The 18,921-nt window shown below is 41.7% G+C and overlaps 2 protein-coding genes across 4 annotated transcripts in view; one reads left to right on the forward strand and one right to left on the reverse strand.

Annotated features, from left to right (window-relative positions):
• LOC150039056 (uncharacterized) overlaps positions 1-18,921 on the reverse strand; it is a 341,232-nt gene that overhangs the window by 223,523 nt on the left and 98,788 nt on the right. The window lies entirely within an intron of this gene.
• Positions 16,990-18,921, forward strand: part of LOC150039068 (zinc finger protein 627-like) — a 28,175-nt gene continuing 26,243 nt past the window's right edge. For 2 of the 3 annotated variants that reach the window (XR_016534552.1, XR_016534550.1), the window contains exon 1: positions 17,009-17,027. The gene's annotated coding sequence lies outside the window, so the exon portion shown is untranslated. Of the gene's footprint in view, positions 17,028-18,921 lie in introns of all 3 variants that reach the window. The other variant, XM_090328048.1, reaches the window with a different exon arrangement.

The following is an 18,921-nucleotide window of genomic DNA, read 5'->3' on the forward strand; positions in this document are numbered from 1 at the left end:
TAGCTTTCTCTATTTTTTCTTATTCACTTGGTACCATAATGATGGACAGCTGTGGAGCAAAAACCAAGAGAATCAAAAAGGCCAATCAGAAATGATATTATTGAATTTTTCACATAAATTTCCACTAGAAATGTCTTCCTCCATTTCTGCTAAGTATCTTAAGAAATTGTGTGTGTACGTGTGTGTGTGTGTGTGTGTGTGTGTGTGTGTGTGTGTGTGTGTTTAAATTTGTCTTCTGTTGCTAACTGCAGAAAGGAACTTAAATGACATAATTAAATACAAAACATATTTTATTTCTAAATTGTTGTCATGGACTACAGTATAAAATTAAAATTGTGGGCTGGGAAGGTGGCTTAATTGTAGAGTGCTTGCCTAGCATGTAAAGCCCTGGGTTGGAATTCCCAGTATCACACATACATGCAAAAAGCTGGGAAGTTGCAGAGAGCTAACCTTGAGTAAAAAGAAGCTCAGAGACAGTGCTCAGGCACTAAGTTCAAGCCCCAGGACTGGCAAAAAAAAACATTATTTATTTATTTATTCATTGATTTACTTTTGTCTTCCTGCCTCAGGTTTATTGGTAGAATTGACACAGGCCACACCCCACCCTCTAGATGGCAGCCAGGGAGCCACAGCAGTTCACCTGTCATCACACTGGCAGACAAAGGTCTTCTCTGTGGGGCCTTCACAGAGCCCTCCAGCTTAGAGGCTGGAGTCAGCGCACCCTTAGGAGGCTGTGGCCTGAGCACCCTTAGGAGCTGGGGCCTGGGCCTTAGCTGGCATTGCAGCTGGAGTCTGGGCCTTGGATTGTGCCTTAGCCAAGGCCTGGGCCCTGGCCTTGGGCCAGGTGAGCCTAAGACCTTTGGAAATGTAGGAATGGATGTGATTCCCAAGCTTGGGGTGGGCGATGTAGGCAAGTTGCTGGAGCTTGCTGGTAGCCTGCTGTGGAACTTGTGTTTGTTGCTTTGGGCTTCTCAGGGTCTGATGGCCTTGGGCCACGTTCTCATGGCCTTGGCATCGTTGGCCTTCATCTTCTTAAAGCCCTTCTTGTTGTGCTTCTTAGCAACACGCATGTTCCTCAGGAACTTGGGGTCCTCCCCTTCAGAGATGCGTATCTTTGTGATCTGGGTGTCCTGATGCCATTTCTGTGCCATTTCCTGGACTGTTGTGTGTAGTGTGGTTCTTGGACTCGGCCATGTCTATCTGAACCACAAACCCACCGGAGCTGATGCACCTGGACTCAGGAGGGAAAATTTGTTGTTTAAAATTAAATTTTGTACAAGTTTCTCGTTAGGTGAAAAGACAACAATAGTAATTTATACAGCAGCCCAAAGAACTGAGCTGAGGGACATGAGAATATATCATGATTCCTGGCAGCTGCTCAGCGGGCTCAGCTATGAAGACCACAGTGGATAGCCAGCCCGGAGAGACGACCCTGAGAGCCTGACTGCCAATAAACCATGAAAGGGCGATAGGAAAGCTGTGACTCACGTCGTACAGCACCAGCATTGAGCAAAAACAGCTAAAGGAAAATACATTCATCCAGTACCAGCACAAACACACACAAAAACTTAAAATATAAAATATACCTAGAACTAAACCAGGGTGGTGGTTAATAGCCTGTGATCTGGAACTAGACTGCCATGTTTGATCTCAGTCTTCCCTGCTGGCCTCTCTCAGTCAAATTCACTGGGCCCCTAATTCTCCTATTAACAGTTGACAGTAACAGATCCTATTCCGTTTGCAAGGCCCTTGAAACTGTTGGCTCAAGCAAGTGCTCGTTATGTTAGCTGCTGTTCCTATTTGCACAGTATACTTAGACACAAGTGAAGCTATTAGATAGCAAGATACTCTAGGTTTATGGCTACTGTCTAGACTGTAGACCAAACCTAAGTTAATTCTGTTGAAAATTGAATTGTTCATTCTGAAGACACGGTCCAGATTTCAGGGTCTCCTCCAAGGAGCTGAATCCAATGTAAGAGCACAAGAGTCCTTATTGCAAGCTCAAGCCTGGACTCAAGACCGACACTGACACAGCAGGTCTGAATTGAGAGGCCTGACTTCCTGTTGTACATGGTTTCTATAGGGTTAGCTCACAGGGTTGATGTATTATTAATTGATTGGCTAGTGCTAGGGGATATGTGCTGAGCTGCAGGGCAGCTGAAGGGCAGCTGGCCAGGGTATCTCAATGGTTATCACAGGATGTTTCGATGCTTATTTTATCCTGGGGCCTCAAATCACTGGGAGTAGGCTGTAATTTATTACTTTCTTTGAAACTGCTATCTCTGCTGGTTTAGAGTTAGTTCAGAGTGACCTTCCGGTGGGGCCTGCTAAAAAAATACCTTTTTGCTGAAGTTCATACAACTTCAGTATTAACTTAGGCTTCCCAATGGTACACTGACACAGCCTCTGCTTAGCAAGTGCTGGGTCTTAGGTTTGATCCCCAGCACCAGGCACACATACACACACAAATACTTCTTGGAAATGTCCTTTTCAGACAACCTTCCCATAAGTATCACGTTTAGACTCCTACTGGCCTTTGGTAAAGTCATGATTGGCATTTACTAACATCTGACCAAATCTGAGCCCCAGTACCTGACACCTATAATCCTGGCTACTTAGTATATGGAGCTGAGAGGATCAAGGTTCAAAGCCAATCAAGGCAGGGAAATCCATCAAACTTTTTCTGCAGTAAACCACATAAAAAAAAATCAAAAGTAGACCTGTGCTTAAGTGATAGAGCATCAGCCTTGCACAAAATAGCTAAGCAACAGCACACAATCCGTGAGTTCAAACCCAGTATCATCACACACACACACACACACACACACACACACACACACACACACACACACACACGTACTCTCGCACACAGGCACCACAAACCACCAGTTTATTCACACAATATTGCATAGAATGCATGCAATTGATAGAATAAGATTTGATTCATGTGCTAATTCCAAGAACTAGACATACTTTGATTACTGTGCTGTTAACACAGTCTTCTTACGTTACTTGTCTCCCATGGTCTTGCCTGTCTGGCCAGCTGCAAAGAGCCAAAGTTGGCAGTTGGAATGGGAGCTCCTGTCACAGGTATTGGGGTTGGAGAGAGGCCAAAGTCAGAGGAGCTGGATAGCAGGAGGACTAGTGGTAAGCAATTATAGTAGTGAGGAGTGTTGTGCTTTATTTAATTTTTGTTATGTTTTGGGGTGTGTGTGTGTGTGTGTGTGTGTGTGTGTGTGTGTGTGTGTGTGTGTTTGTATTTGCCTGTGAGACTGTCCTGGGACTTGAACTCAGGGCGCGGGCATTAAACTTATACTTTTTTTGGTTCAAGTTTTGTTCTTTGTGCCTAGAGCCACAAATCCACTTGTAGATTTTTGGTTGTTTCTTGGAGATAAGAGTCTCACTACTCAGTACCAGCTTTCAATCACAGTCGTCATATCTCAGCCTCCTGAGTAGCTAGGATTAGTGGCAAGAGACACAACGACCTGGCTGTCTGAAGTTTTAACAAGGACTACCTCGTGTAGTTTTCCTCAGAAAGATTACAATGTGGCAACTGGGAAATCCATATTGGACATTTGGAAACTGAGGCTCAGAGGAGGGAAGTTCCAACCCAGGGGGCACTGCCACGTAGGCACTCACAGCTTTGCTTCTCTGAAGTCCTGTCTGTGGCTGAGATCTGAGGATTGTGGTTGGAAGCTGATTCAGGTAGAAACACCAGTCCACGAGACTTGTATGTAATCAACCACAAAAAACCACATGTAGAACTGTGGCACAAGTACTAAAGCACACTCCCCTTGAAAGATAAAGCAAAAGAACAATGCCAAAGGCCTGAGTTCAAGCCTCAGTATTAGCAAAATCATAAATAGGGAGAGAGCAAGACAAGTACTATGTGTCTTGCCTATAATCCTAGCTACTTTTGCAACTTAACACCTTTGTATCTCAGCTTTATAAAAGCAATAAAAATTTTTATAAATGCTCTCTAAAAGGATGATGGAGAGGAGGGTAGTGACAGGAGGCAGAGGACAGCTGTGTGTGGGTCTGGCAGATCCCTGTGCAGTTCTCAGGTGCTGTGTTTTCTTTGCCCAAAGTAGAGGGGGACCCCCTTAGCATAGGGCAAAATGCTAGGTATTGAAGGTCTTTCTTTGGAAGGTTCTAGAGACACTGCAGGGAGCATGTGTGTGATTCTTGGGATTGGATGTGGTGGCTGCTGTCCCTCTCTGTTCCAGAGCCTGTGGGCCAATAGCTGTCCTAGCCTCCATGTGCTCTCAGTTGTCCCCAGTGCCACTCAGTCACAAACTCTAAATCCAAGTGGACAGGGAACAGATTTACTAGATCCAAAGCAGATCTTGGTATGTAAGATGTAACCTTTTAGATGTTTTTGCCAGGCTTTGTGAATTCACGGAATGGCCTCCTATCTGGATCTGAACTCTTCTGTGCTGCATTCTTTCACAATCACCTTTGGGCTCCAGGAGGATATAAAGACTCCCTGAGAATCATCATGTGTGGAAACAACAGCCTTAAGATGCTTCTTAGCAGCTGAAAACCAATGGCCCAAATCTCAGGAGATAATTTGGTCCCTGTTCTGTTCCTGTAATAAAGTGATAACAACTTCTCTGGAATTCTTCTAGGGACAATGTCTGAGCTCACTAGTGGTCAACCAGGCCACCGTGGGATTTGGGACTATTTTTTGTATGCAAGCTCTTCTCCCTGCCTTCCCCTAAGCCTCCCTATTTAACCTAAAATCCATATCTGTACCTCTGAAGACAGCTGAAGAAGTAGTGCTATCTTCCTAAGCCTGCTATAAACTTAATATCCTTTACCCACACTTCACCATATCTCTTTATTTGTCTTCTGTAGGTGAGTGGCTGGACCTATTGCAGCTAGGACTCCTTGATTTGGTTGCCGGAGTCTAAAGTCCCAGTTTCAGGTACAATAATGGTGCAGACAGTTTCAGACTGGGTTTCTGATTTCAAATCTTGGCCCATATGGTTCTGCCTCTTGTTAACCAAGAAGATAACAAGGACTTTCAATTACTCCAGCACAAGGTGGCTCATGCCTGTAATTTAGCTACACAGGAAACTGAGATGTGAGAATCAAGGTCCAGAGCCAGGCTGGACAAATCCAAGAGAACCTTATCTCCAGTCTTCCAGGAAAAGGACAGAAGTGGAGCTTTGGCTTATAAGTTTTCTGCCTCAAGTAGAAATAGTTAAGGGAGAGCATAAGGCTCTGCTTAAAACCCTAGTACGAACACACCCAATCATGAACATGTGCATATGTGGAGGCACACACACACACACACACACACACACACACACACCACCCAATGACTTCATAAAAATAATAGCAAATCATATTAAGCGAAGTAAGCCAGACTCAAAGGAACTTAGGCTCAATGGTTTCCCTCATTAATCATAACCAGTAGAAACCTTGGGCGCTAATAGCAAAGATTTGCAATAGAGCAATAACTTGATACATAAGGCCATACAGTATGAAGCTAATTGAATGGACCTCTAGGATATTGAAACAAAAGCCATATAACAAATGATTGCTGTCCTTAATGTGCTATGTTATGGCTCATCTCTTTTGCTGTTCCTTTGTTATCTCATATTGTCACAATATCTCACTTTGTTATCTGATATATTGGATACATTTGTATTTGTTTACTTGAAATTGGACAGGGAGGGGGGATAACCAAGAGGGGGAGTGGGGGGAGGGTAATGGGGACCAAGAATGTGGAAGGGTATCAATGTATGTGAATTAATGCACCTTCTATCTGGCAAATATCACGTAACCCTTCTATTAATTACAATAAAAAATATATGAAAAAATAATAGGAAACTGATCACCAGGAAAAAGAAACAATTGGCTGTTTTTTTATTTCCTTTCCTCTCTCTCTCTCTCTTTTTTTTTCTCATATGTCAGCATGCTTGACCTCATGGCCTGGGCCCTCTATCTAAGCTTTTCATTCAAGGCAGGCATCCCACTACTTTCAGTCATAATGCTACTTCCAATTTTCCAGTGTTTAATTGGATGTTAGAAACTGAAAGGCTTTCCAGCTCGAGCTGACTTGGAACTGCAATCCTCAGTCTCCTATGCAGCTAAGATAACAGGCGTGAAATACTGGCCTCTCACATTTTTTATTCACATTTCTTTTCATCTGGTGTTTCTCATTCTATATCCTTGGAAGAATGGGGGGAGGAATGGTGGGAGAAATGCAGCAGTGGTATTCTCTGGATATTATATTGAAAATAATCTCTAAAACTTGTAGGTGGAGCTGGGCACTAGTGGTTCTAGCCTGTAATCCTGGCTTCTCTGGAGGCTGAGATCTGAGGATCATGATTCAAAGCCATCACTAGCAAGAAAGTCTGTGAACTCTTATCTCCAATATCAATTCAGGAAAAGCTGGAAGTGCTGCTGTGGCTCAAGTGTAGAATACTAGCCTTGAGCACAGAGAGGCTCAGGGACAAAGCTCAGACCCTGAGGGCAAGCCTCAGGACTGGCAAAACCCAAAAACTTGTGGGTGGGGATAGAGATAAAAACTGGGAGATAGTGAGGAAATGGATGCCACTATTTCAACATCAATATGCATATGACCTGACTGTTGACATAATCCCTCTTCATGTAATCTTTCTATAATCAGTAAGAAAAAAGTATGTAAATTGAATTTTAAAAATTTATAGCTGTTTAATTGCCTATAACCTGTAGCTTAATGCCCTCTCTGCTTTCCCTCCCCCATCACTCAGCTTCCTTCAGTAGAAGAGGATTTTCTATTCCCTTCGCCCTCCAGAGCTTTGAAATCTCCCAGAATCCTTGGGGCCCCATTGTTTCTAGTCCAAGTCTCTGTCTCCTGAGAGTCCTGGGTCTGGCTAGCTCAGAGATATCTGTGCTCACAAATGGCTCTGGGCAGAGCACCCAGAGTTCCCTGGGCTTCCCTATTCTTGTTTGTTAACCCAAAGAAGCTGGGTTTAATGTTTGCAGTTATGGTCTTGTGGTCTATGTCCCTGGTAGGCCTTGGATTGGAGGAGGCCTGTCTGAGGACCAGGCACCAGGGCAAAGTTGGGAGCATCTGAACCTAAGTGGGTAAGGCACCATCTTCTCAACACCATACCCTAAAGCTACTACAAGCAAACTGGACTCCTAGTGGCTGAGCAGTAAGGAAGGAACCCAAAGACAATAGTAAGGTAGATATTACAGGCAATTAAAAGGCTGTTTTGTATTCTATTTTATTTTTTGCCCAAGGCCTGGTATTTGAACTTCTGATGTTCTTCCTTACCTATTTACATTCAAGGCTGCCATTCTACATCCTGACCCACAACAATTTTCTGCTTTTTTTCTGGTCAAATGGATATCAGAGTCTCAGAGGCTTTTTTGCTTGGCCTGCTTCAAATTGCAATCCCAATCTTCAGCCTACTGAGTAGCTACGACAACAGGCATGAGCAACCATCTTCTGATGATTTTCTGTTTTTCTTTCTTTTTTTTTCATGGGCCTTTCTCTTGAGCAGGGGACATTATTCACCAACAGGCAGGTAATATGATGCAACACAGTTTAATGATTTAACATATCTTAGCAGAATTAACACAGTTACTGTATTCGATTCCTAACTTGCCTAACTCTACCCTGCCTATCCAGTGCACATGCTGGACCCACCACTCTGACATCTCTTAGTTTCTAAGTCAAACAGGGCCTGCCAGTCAGTTGGTAGATGCAGTTCCCAGTCCTGTCATGGTGTGAGCTCTGGGGCCACATCAGTCCTCATCAGTCCTCTTGGCTCAGGAGTAGCTCCAGTGTAGGTCCTCAAACCACAGTCTTGGTTAAGGCCAGAAGAATTGCTGACCCTCATTTTTGGTCTTTTGCTTATATTGGGCATTGGCTATTTCTCTCTGGTCCAAACTCTTTCTTGTTTATTTTGCTTGATTAGGCCCCAGAAAAGTCTCTTTTCAATTAGTTGTGCCCAGGGTTGTGATGGGTTCTTACCTTTTCTCCTATGGCAAGGTATCTGGTTCTTAGCCGTTTGCGATTACTTTATCCTGTGTGCCTGGATGCCGGCCGTTTCCATCGTTATTGCCACATGCCCTGGCCATATGCCATATGCCTTTAGATACAAGTTGGCATTAACAATATACTTCTAGAAGTAGTTTAGCTATATTTCATCCCATTGTTTTTCATTCTAATCATATTCATTATATTAGCATTTTCACATCATATTCATCTAGTTTGTAATATATTCATTATTCTAGTATTTTCCCATCCTATTCATTATGTTAGTATTTTCACATTATTACCCCCTGTTCTACCTTCATATCTTTATGGTCAAAACAGCCTTGAACTCAAGGCCTGGACCCTGTTCCTGAGCTTTTTCAAACATGGTTAGTGCTGTACCACTTTCTCTCACAGCACCACTTACTGTTTTCTGATGGGTAATCAGAGATGAGTTTTTATTGAAATAACTGCCAAGGTTGAGTTGGAATTCCAGTGCTCAGATCTCAGCTTTTCAAGAAGCAAGGATTACAGGTGCATTTACTACCTGTTTATTAATTGTAAGCTTCAGACATCCAAGCCCATACATCTGGTATTTTAGCCTTTTTCTAGGGGAAACCTAGGTCTCACCTGGGGACATGAGCGAACACATTGTGATGGCCAAAATTGACACAGGAGTCCAAGGTGACCAGAGGGGTCCAGCCAGTTTAGGATTCAGGCACAGACAAATTGGTCCTCTATGCAGAGGAGGTGCCATGCTCCCTGGGCCACATGTTCTGAATATCTGAGACATCACAAGAATCCAGAATGCTCCTGGCCACTGTGTGTGTGTGTGTGTGTGTGTGTGTGTGTGTGTGTGTGTGTTTGTGTGTGTGTGTGTGTGCATGTGTTTGTAATTATTGGTCCTTAAATTCAGAGCCTGTGACTTAGTCTTTGGAGAAAAAATAAGAAAGATGAGCAAGCAGGAAGGAAGGAAAGCAGGCAAGCGGGTGCTCAGGTGGTAGAGCAGTACCCTGGCTACCACGGCTCCCACTCCGGGCCAGGGCCAGGGGGACCCATGTGTGGTCTGTGGCTCACATAGGACAAGGAAGGTCATAGGCCTGAGGGGCCCTGAGGAACTGAACCTTGCCTGGTCCTACCATGTGTAGAAGGGAGCAGCGTGACAGGGAAGAAGGGCATCCTCCCAAAGCTCCCAAGCACATCCACTATCCAGAGAGCAGAGCAAGGAAGTTTCCACTCAAGGAACCCAAGGACTCATCTCTCACCCTCCCCTGTGCTGAGTGGGTGTGCCGAGAGCATAGAATCAGTAAGGCCCAACATGTACTTTGGAATGAATAGATAGGTCTTTCCCAATGCAGGGTAAGTTCTGGTGGTCGACACCCCAAATCACCATAAGGCAGGAATTCCCAAATTGTTCAATTGCAATGAGATATTGTGCAAAGATATATGATGGTAAGAGGCAGTGCTGTGGACAGAGACAGAGATGTGTGGTAAAGACCACCTAGCATACACAGGCCCTGGTTATATCCTCAGCACTGCCAAAAATGGAACTATGTAACCCCTCTATACATTACCCAACAATACAAATTAAAACAAAAACTGAACTAAAAAACCAAAAGCAAGTTGTATGTTAATTTTGGCATTTCCTAATTTGTTAAGTATATTTGAGGATAATGAACATGTTCATTCATGTATTCATCCATCCATCCCACATAGCCATCCCTGCACCTATCCTTCCATCTCACTCAGCCATTCATCCATCTCTCCAACATCCATCTTTCTACACATTCCTTTGTTGAAGACATGTCACAAATACATAAGAGATAATAAGAGCTACCCGGGTAGATGCAGAAGATGGGTACAATCTGTATTACTTAACATGACAGCCACCAGACACAGATATCTGTGTCATAGTACATTTCAATTGGTTCAGATGCGATCAAATGAAAAGTTACCACTAGCCACATTCCCAGAACCCAAAGTCACATGAGGCTGCAAGGGTGTAAAGTATAGAACATTTCTGCTATCACAGAAGGTCAACTAAAGAATTGGACAAAATATGAACTTATTCAATTTAGACTATTGTAAATAATCTCAAAAAATAACTGTTAGTTACATTACTTTCGCCAGTAACCCTTCTATTAATTATAATAAAAAATAACTCTCATTAAGTCCCAAATGATGATATAAAGAAACATTAGTAAAACTGTATTTTTACATGATGTTTAAGGTAGTTTCCTCTAAATATCAGATTGTCATATTACAGACTCATTTAGACAGTTGAAAGATCAAATGAGTACTATACTTGTATGCATTTTTCAAAATGGTAATTCTCCACTTGTTCCAATCAGTTGAATTTACTGAGCTAGGGAATAGTGGGAACATGAGGGGGAATGGTGGTTGTCTTGATATTGCATTGCTATAATAGTAGACCTGAGTGAGAAAACTATATTTGAAAAGTAAAAGTCTGTCATATGGTTCTGGAGGCTGCAGGGTCACAGCCCAAGGCTGTGTATCCAGTGAGGCAGATGCATATCCCACGTGGACAGTGGATGGTGAGGCAGTGAGGAAGGGAAGGAACCCAACTTACATTTTCAGGAGGAACTCATTCTTGAGGTCTTTCAGCTGTAGCACTGGCATTTGCTTATTCTTTAAAGGACCAGCTGCCTAGGGTAGTTTATGCCTAGCAGATGTGGACTCACATGTGTTCAGAAAAGGGCTTGGCATTGAGGTAGAAATACACAAAGACAAGACAGGAAACTACCTGTTATTCACACATACTCCAGGCAAGTGATAACCTTACAAAACAGAGGACATTATAAAGGTTTTCCTTAAGCAGGGGAGAATTAACCCTCAAGAAGCCCTGTCCTGAAATAGCTAACAATTTATAAAACCAAGAGAAAGAGGTCCGGAAGTTTGGCCTAGTGGTAGAGTGCTTGCCTAGAACGCACGAAGGCCTGGGTTTGATTCCTAGGTACCACATACATAGGAAAAGCCAGAAGTGGTACTGTGGCTCAAGTGGTGGAATGATGGCCTTGAGAAAGCCCAAGAACAGTGCTCAGACTCTGAGTTCAAGCCCCATGACTGGCAAAAAACAAACAAAGCCAAACAAAATAAACAAACACAAATCCTAAGAGTAGGAATCAATTTGTTTATAAGTGACTAAAATGTTTCCAAAATTTGTGCTCAAAGAATCAAATTATGTAGTACTCATATAAATGATAGAAATCATACAGAAGGTTGATACGGATTACTAAAGTTACCCATGTGTTAACCATCTGTGTCTTATCTGAGTAGTCCTAACAGTAAGTGATACATTTTCCTTTGACATTGGGGTGAACTGAATAAAAGAAAGAAATCACATGCTGACAGACTTGGATGCCAGTAGCTCATAGGTATAATCCTAGATACACAGGAGGCTCAGAGAATTAGGGTTCTTACCTACCCGAGACAGGTAAATATGAGAGACCAGTATCATTAGTTAACCAGTAAATAGCAAGAAAGTCGAGGCGCAAGTGTAGTGATACAAAACCAGTCATAATCAAATGCCAAGCATTTGAGCCTCAGATTCTAGCCTTACTATACAAAGACACACACATATAGACGTTACCAGATTCCCCACACTACTAAGCCTAATTCGCTTTATATCATATTCATACTGTGTATGCTATATGTACAGGGCTTCATTGGATTGCCTCCATTTTGATGAAGCTCAGTAGTCAGTGTAAAATAAATGTATGCCATCATCAACTAAAATGTGATACCCAAATCACTACACTTCTAGTAGGAGAGATAATATTTAAAAAGCCAAAAACACATGGGGTCACCAAGGAGAGAGAACAATTGGAACATCATACATCACTTTGGATGTAATGTTGGAGAAAGTCTGACATTATCATAAAATTAACATTTATGTGTTATGAGCTAGTAATGATTTTCCAGAGTATTTCCCTGAGAAAATGCAAGTATTATTCTAAACCAAGACTTCTATGGAATGTGTAGCCCAGGCTCAGTGGCTCACGCCTCTAATTCTAACTACTCAGGAGGCTGGAATTGAGAGTATCTCTGTCCAGGGCCAGACCAATCCAAGTGCTTGCAAGCCCTCATCTCAACAATTAATAGCTGGGCACGGTGACTCATGACTGTCATCCCAGTTCTGGAAGAAGCCAAAGTAGGGGGCTAGAGGTCGAGGATGGCCTGGGGTAAAGGAACGACCTATCTGAACAATAACCAAAGCTAGCCATCTGATCTCATTTGTTTGAAATAGAAAAATAAAATCACATTCTGCATTTTGAGGATAATTTGCTTTTAACCTTTAGGTTCAAAACTACTAGCCACATGCTGGTAGGTTAGACCTGTTATCCTAGCTACTCAGGAAACTGAGATGTGCATCAATGGTTCAAAGCCACAAGGGCAAGAAAGTCTGAGAGACTCTTATCTGCAATTAACTATCTAAGAGCTGAATGTGGAACAATGGCTAAAGTGATCATCTACTAGCCTTGTGCAAAAAGCTCGTGAACAATGCCCAGGACCTGAGTTCAAGTCTCAGCCCTGGCACACATGCACAAGTATTATGACAAGATAAATATGTGATAGGCAGTCACTAGTTTATTGGAATTGGCTTGGCAAATCTGTGAAAGCTTTTTAATGCTTGATAAATGTCTTGCTAGGTCAACACATGGTGTTCCAATGCTAGATGTTTTGAGTCCATTTTCCACTCATGAAATAAATACCTAAGAATGAACGTCTAAATCAAGAGAGGTTTAAGCAGGGCATTATTGGCTCTGACTTGTAATTCTAGCTGCCTAGTAGGCTGAGAACTGAGGATTGCAGTGCAAATTGAGCTTGGTTTGCAAAGGGTATGAAACTCTTATCTTCAGTTAACAAGATGATGTAAAGAACCAAAAAGACCAGAAATCCTGGCCAAGTTTGAGAGATCAGTGCTGCAGCTTCAAGAGCTATTTCCTGGCAACCAGCTGGTTTTCACCCATCTTCTTCCAGATGGTTTACCAGAGTTCGGCTGGCTCTTGCTCCACTGACCTTCCCTCAGAGCTCAGTGAGGATGCCCCTACCAGCTGGGCTGGCAGCCTGCAGGTGGACTGCAGTCCATCCAAGCCCGCCCCCGCGGCCCCACCCACCCGCGCTTAGACACGCCCCTCCTGCCCAGAGGACCATGGGAGCTGCTTGCCTGGAATCCCTGTGGAAAGCACAGTTGGAGGCCAAGGGACAGGGGCTCTTGGTAGACCTACTAAAGGAGCATCTGGAGTTTGTCGTACATTGACTTTACCTTAAAATATGTACTTTATTTATAATTTAAACGTTTATTTATATATAGTTTACTTATAACTAACAATTTGTTCATTCATTTTGTGGGTAGTGGGTCCTGAACTGGGTTGGGGAAAGGTCTGGGTTTTCTTGCTCACGGTTAGTGCTATACCATTTGAGCCACACTACTTAGGGCTTTCTGGTGGTAAATTGGAGATAAGAGTCTCATGGACTTCCCTGTCTATGTTGGCTCCATACGGTCATCCTGAGATCTAGGATGAAAGATGTTTGCCACTAACAACCAACTAAAAGTTTTCTTAATAATAATATTGTCATTTTTCATATATTCCAGTTTCACTCAATAACTTACAAAAATTTGTTAGGACTTACAGAGAATATTGATTTGGCAATTGTAAGTTAACTTGTTGAAGAGGTCACCACTGAAATTTATATGTCACCTTTTTCTCTCATAAAAGTTTAAAATTGCTGGATAAGATGAAAATTTAGGGCTGGGAGTTTGGCCTAGTGGTAGAGTACTTGCCTAGCATGCACGAAGACCGGGTTCAATTCCTCGGTACCACATTCATAGAAAAAAGCCTGAAGTGGTGCTGAGGCTCAAGTGGTAGAGCTTTAGCCTTGAGAAAGTCCAAGGACAGTGCTCAGACCCTCAGCTCAAGCCCAGGAATGGCAAAAAAAAATTTTAAAAGATGAAAATTTATCCAAGTTTTCAAGATAGACAAGCCTTGTTTGTTACAGTTTTAGGTATAGAATATTAACATTTGCATCTAAGCTCTGTTCTTGGGCACCTCATTCCTGTAATTCTAGCTAGTCAGTAGACTAAGAGCTGAGGATGGTGGTTTGAAGCCAGGCCACGCAGGAACGTCCATAGTTAACCAGTGAAAAGTGGAGGAGAATGGCTCAAATGGTAGAGCACAACCTTTAAGTTAAAAGCTACAAGGCAGCACTTAGAGACTGAGGTTGTGTCTGTGCCAGTACAGTCCCCCAAAAGGCCACCATAAAATACAAATTGTATGGCATCTGCTTACTATAGGAATGTCACACTCATGATCCTTCTGCCTCCAGAGTAGCTGAGATTAAAAGCATGTACCATCATACTCAGTTTCTCCTTCTTGTCCTTCTTCCTTCCTTCCATTTACTGTGCTTCTTCTTTTGGGACAAGGTCTGAGACAAAGAGAGCCTAGTTGGGCTTGAATTCCAGATCTTTCTGTCTCAGCCCTCTGGGAGCTGTTATTACACATAAGCTTCACCATAGCTGACATATTATTGTTTCCTACCATAGTAAAGTTTTTGCATTTTTTACGAACACTGCAGAATGCACCATTTCATATAAAATTTGTTTGTTCTGAGATACTTACATTAATTACATAAACACTCTGCATTATTTTCTTGGTTTTTATTTTTTTCCTTGTTACACTTAGTGAAGTTTGAACTCAGAGGCTTGTGCTTGCCAGGTAGTTTGGGGTTGATTTTATTTTAACCATTGAGCCATACCTCTTGTTAGCTTTGTGCTGTGATTGTCTGAATAGGGCGTCCTTTATCCCAAGCCGTCCTGGACTTCTATCCCCCTATTTATGCTTCTCACAGAACTGGAATGACAGCATGTCCAGCTTTTTATTGTTGAGATGAGGGATTGTGAGTACTTGGCTTAGTCTGGCCCTGGACAATGATATTATCAATTCCAGTCTCCTGAGTCACTAGAATTAGAGGTGTGAGCCACTGAGCCTGGGCTACACATTCTATGGAAGTCTTTCTTCAGATGCATTTATTTTTCTGAGGGAAATGTCTGGAATATAAGTGCTAGATCATAAAACGTAAGTGTAAATTTTATGAAAATGTCAGATTTTTTCCCCAACAATGTATCTAAAATAATGTAGAAGTGTTAAAATTGCTCTGTATCCTTGATGATCCCATGTGTTTTGGGCTTCTTAAATTTAATTTCTCAGGCTAAAAGTGTAGTGGTTTTGGCCTTTCATTTTAATTGTTGATGATGTACATTTATTCTACACTTCCTCCGGGGCTTCATCAAAATTCAAGTCATAAGAAGCCCTGTATATATAGTAATTATATTATGAATATACATGAATATAATATGAATACATGGAGCTATTGGGTTAGTAGTTTGGTCATAAAATCTGAAACCAAAAAGTATGAAATATTCAGAACTGGTAAATCCAGAGAACAGAATGCTTTCCTGGGTAGGAGCAGGGAATTAGTTTGTCCAAAAGATTGTAAATGATATAGCATTTGAATTAAGGATTACTCCTTGACAAAAGAATGTAGCTTCATCATGTACATACTGTGTATGAAGCCTTTGCCTTCAGGTCTCAGCGTCAATTTAAAGACAAAAAGAAAAATAGCATTTTTATACCAATAATACATTTACATTGTCATTTTTTCCACAGGTGCAAATGGTGCACAAAATGCCCTTGGCACCAGAGATCTAATTGCACCATCTAATATATTTATGAACACTACTAGAACTATGTTACTGAGATAAAAACCTCAGTCTAGTTGTTTTTTTTTTCTGTGTTGATCTTTTGCTCAATGGCAAGACATATGTATAAAGATTTTCTTTGAGCTAGGCACCAGGGACTCATGCCTGGAATCGTAGCTACTCAGGAAGCTGAGATCTGAGGATCAGATTGAAGCCAGTAGTGGCAGCAAAGAATCAGAAGTGGAGCTATGACTCAAGTGGTAGAACATTAGCCTTGATTGAAAAAAGGGAAAGGATAACATTTAGACCCCATGTTTACGGGCTAGTACTGTGTTAGAAAACAGGAGCAGGCAAGTTTGCATTTCAATGTAATATGCTTTTTCGCCTTTCTTAAGTAAGCAGATTTAAAAACATAGAAAAGTGTTATTAGTGAAGAGACTAATTCTCAGCAGTGCTATTAATTGAAACAAAAGGAAAGATCAATGTATAGGAATGTAGGGTTATGTACTTTCTTCAGCAATAGATATTTGAATGTCCTAAGTAAAAAGACTGTGATTAACTCAAGATACTTGAGCCTAGTTTTAGAGACTCTGGGTTAGAAAGGTCAAGTATTTATTTTTTTCTTTTAATTGTTACGTAGCATTTCACAGAAAAATTCTGAAGCAATGAATAGTGATGAATATAAAGATAAAAACTAGTCATAGAAAATGTCACCATACAAAAAGTTTCAAAATTATCTCCTAGACTTCCATAGCCAGTTAGATTGCTGATGTCTTTGAATATTAATATGATCAGATAATTCCTTCCTGAATATAAGTACCTATGTGTAGATATGATTATACAATCTATCATCTATAAGTCTGTCTTTTCTATCTGTCATTTATGTACTTCCTGGTATTGGAATTGGGGCTTGAACTCAGGACTTGTCCTCCTGTTTTGATTTTATTCCCAATAAATTCCTAGTTGAACTATGCACCCTAGCTATCACTCTGTGTGTCAGGAAGTTGTGACGGGACATAGGTGCTTGGATTCCTGGTCAATGGCTCTACATCTTAAAAAGACATACTGGCCATACAAGTCGTGTATCAGCCCCTGTATTCATGATCTTTCATGTCATATACATGTTTCTCACATTTTCCTGTCCCATTCCTGCTAAGAGAGGAAGTTCAAGCATCTTGTCAGAATGTGATCCCCACATCTCCCACTGGCTCATTGTTCATCCCATTATTCTGCAGACTCCTTGCTTAGTTCTTTTGAAGAAGTGTGCTGCTCAGTCCTCTGAGGCTGAAAAGCTAAGGATACAAACTCCAGTGAAGGCACGAGGGCAAGGTAAGTAGTCCAATTTACTTCTAAAAAGTCATTTAACGGAAATTTTCTCAACAGATTTACTGTTACGTTAAATGGTCAATCAAAATGATAGCTAATAAAGGTAAGCTTAGAAGTAGATCCACAGAATAATTAAAGTAGTACACTGCATTTGCCTTTTTCATTACAGTTCAAAAGTGACCTTGTGAATTGATAATTTTTTAAGTCATCAAGCTCTCTGAACAGGATCAGTGGAGCAAGCCACAGAATGGGGCTACGTAATGAGTTTCACTATCCACTCCTGCTCCTGGCCTTACTGTTTACTTTTTTTTTTTTTTACCAGTGCTGGGCTTGAGCTCAGGGCCTAAGCACTGTCCTTGGATTTTCTCAAGGCTAGAACTCTACCACTTGAGTCTCAGCACCAATTCTGGCTTTGATCTATGTATGTGTTACTGAGCATTCGAACTAGGGTCTTCACGCAAGCTAGGCAAGCACTCTACCACTATGCCAAACTCATGCCCCCACCCCTACTGTTTCTTTTTATCCTGTTGCTTCAATTGCACCCAATAAATTAGCCACCAAAATGGTTCCATGCACTTATCTTGGGTAAGCTTCTGTATATATTCAAGTGATGAAGATCTGGGTCACTGAAGTAATTCCTGCTAGGCCCGGGAGCATGGCCTAGTGGTAGCCTTGTTGCCTCGCTTGCATGAGGTCTTGGGATAGATTCCTTAGGACCCCATATACAAAAAATGCTGGAAGTGGTGCTGTGGTGGCTCAACTGGTATTGCTCTAGCCTTGAGAAAGCCAAAGGTCAGTGTTCAGGCCCTGAATTCAAGTCCCAGGACTGGCAAAAAAAAAAAAGAATTTTGCTCTTGGTTACTTTGAATACTTGAGGATTTGCACTTTTGCTTCTTTAAGGATCAAATTTTCTTTTGCTCTAAATACCATGATTTATCTGATTTTAGTAGGTGAGACTGATAAAAGATAATGGTTTTCTCGGCAGGACATGACTCAGTCTAATGCAGCAGAAGGGCAAGACATGTGTGAGAGAACATAACCTTTTGTGTGTTTATTATTTACATTCTATCTTCTCCTATAAGGGGTCTTTGTATTTTCAATAATATAGCCAAAGGAATTTATCTCGCAGGTTACTCTAAACAATCAGTGGGACAAAGCATTAAGTGCTCTATAATTCATTTCATAAGTATGAATATTGGGACACTCCTTAGAAATGTCAATATCTTATATTCAATATGATACGGATTTCAGACTTGTTTTATGATATTGGTTGTGTGTGTGTGTATGTGTGTGTGTGTGTGTGTGTGTGTGTGTGTGTGTGTGTGTGTGAGTGAGTGTGCTCACACGCGCAGGTGTGAGCGCTAAATTCGGGGCCTGACTACTGCCCCTGAGCTTTTTCACTCAGGCTGGTGCTCTATCACTTGTGCCACAGCTGCCCTTCCTGCTTTCTGGTGGATAATTGGAGATAAGAGTCTCACTGATGTTCCTACCTAATCTACCTTTGAACCAGAAACTACACATGTCATCCTCCGGGGTAGCTAGCATTGCAGGCTGCCTGTGTCCCTGGCAACAAGCTAGATGTTGACTTTTGATTATCAGGGTTTTTTTATTGTGATTAATAAGGGTTACATTATATTCACCAGATAAAAGGTGCATAACTTCACAAACATTGATACTCTTTCTCATGACATGGTCCCCATTTCCCTTCCAACCCCCCCCCATCTTGATTTCCCCTCTTCCCTATCCAATTTCAAATAACCAATTAAGCACATATAAAATATATCAGATAACAAGGTGAAATATTGTAATAATATGAGATAACCAAGGGATGGCAAAAGAGATGAGTTCCTGGTGCAGGTCTGCCAGGTCCAAGCCCCTAGCCCTGCCTCTAGCAATT

This window comes from Megascapheus bottae, unplaced genomic scaffold (assembly GCF_031878675.1).
Source record: "Megascapheus bottae isolate mThoBot1 unplaced genomic scaffold, mThoBot2.hap1 HAP1_SCAFFOLD_50, whole genome shotgun sequence".
In the NCBI taxonomy this organism is placed as follows: Eukaryota; Metazoa; Chordata; class Mammalia; order Rodentia; family Geomyidae; genus Megascapheus; species Megascapheus bottae.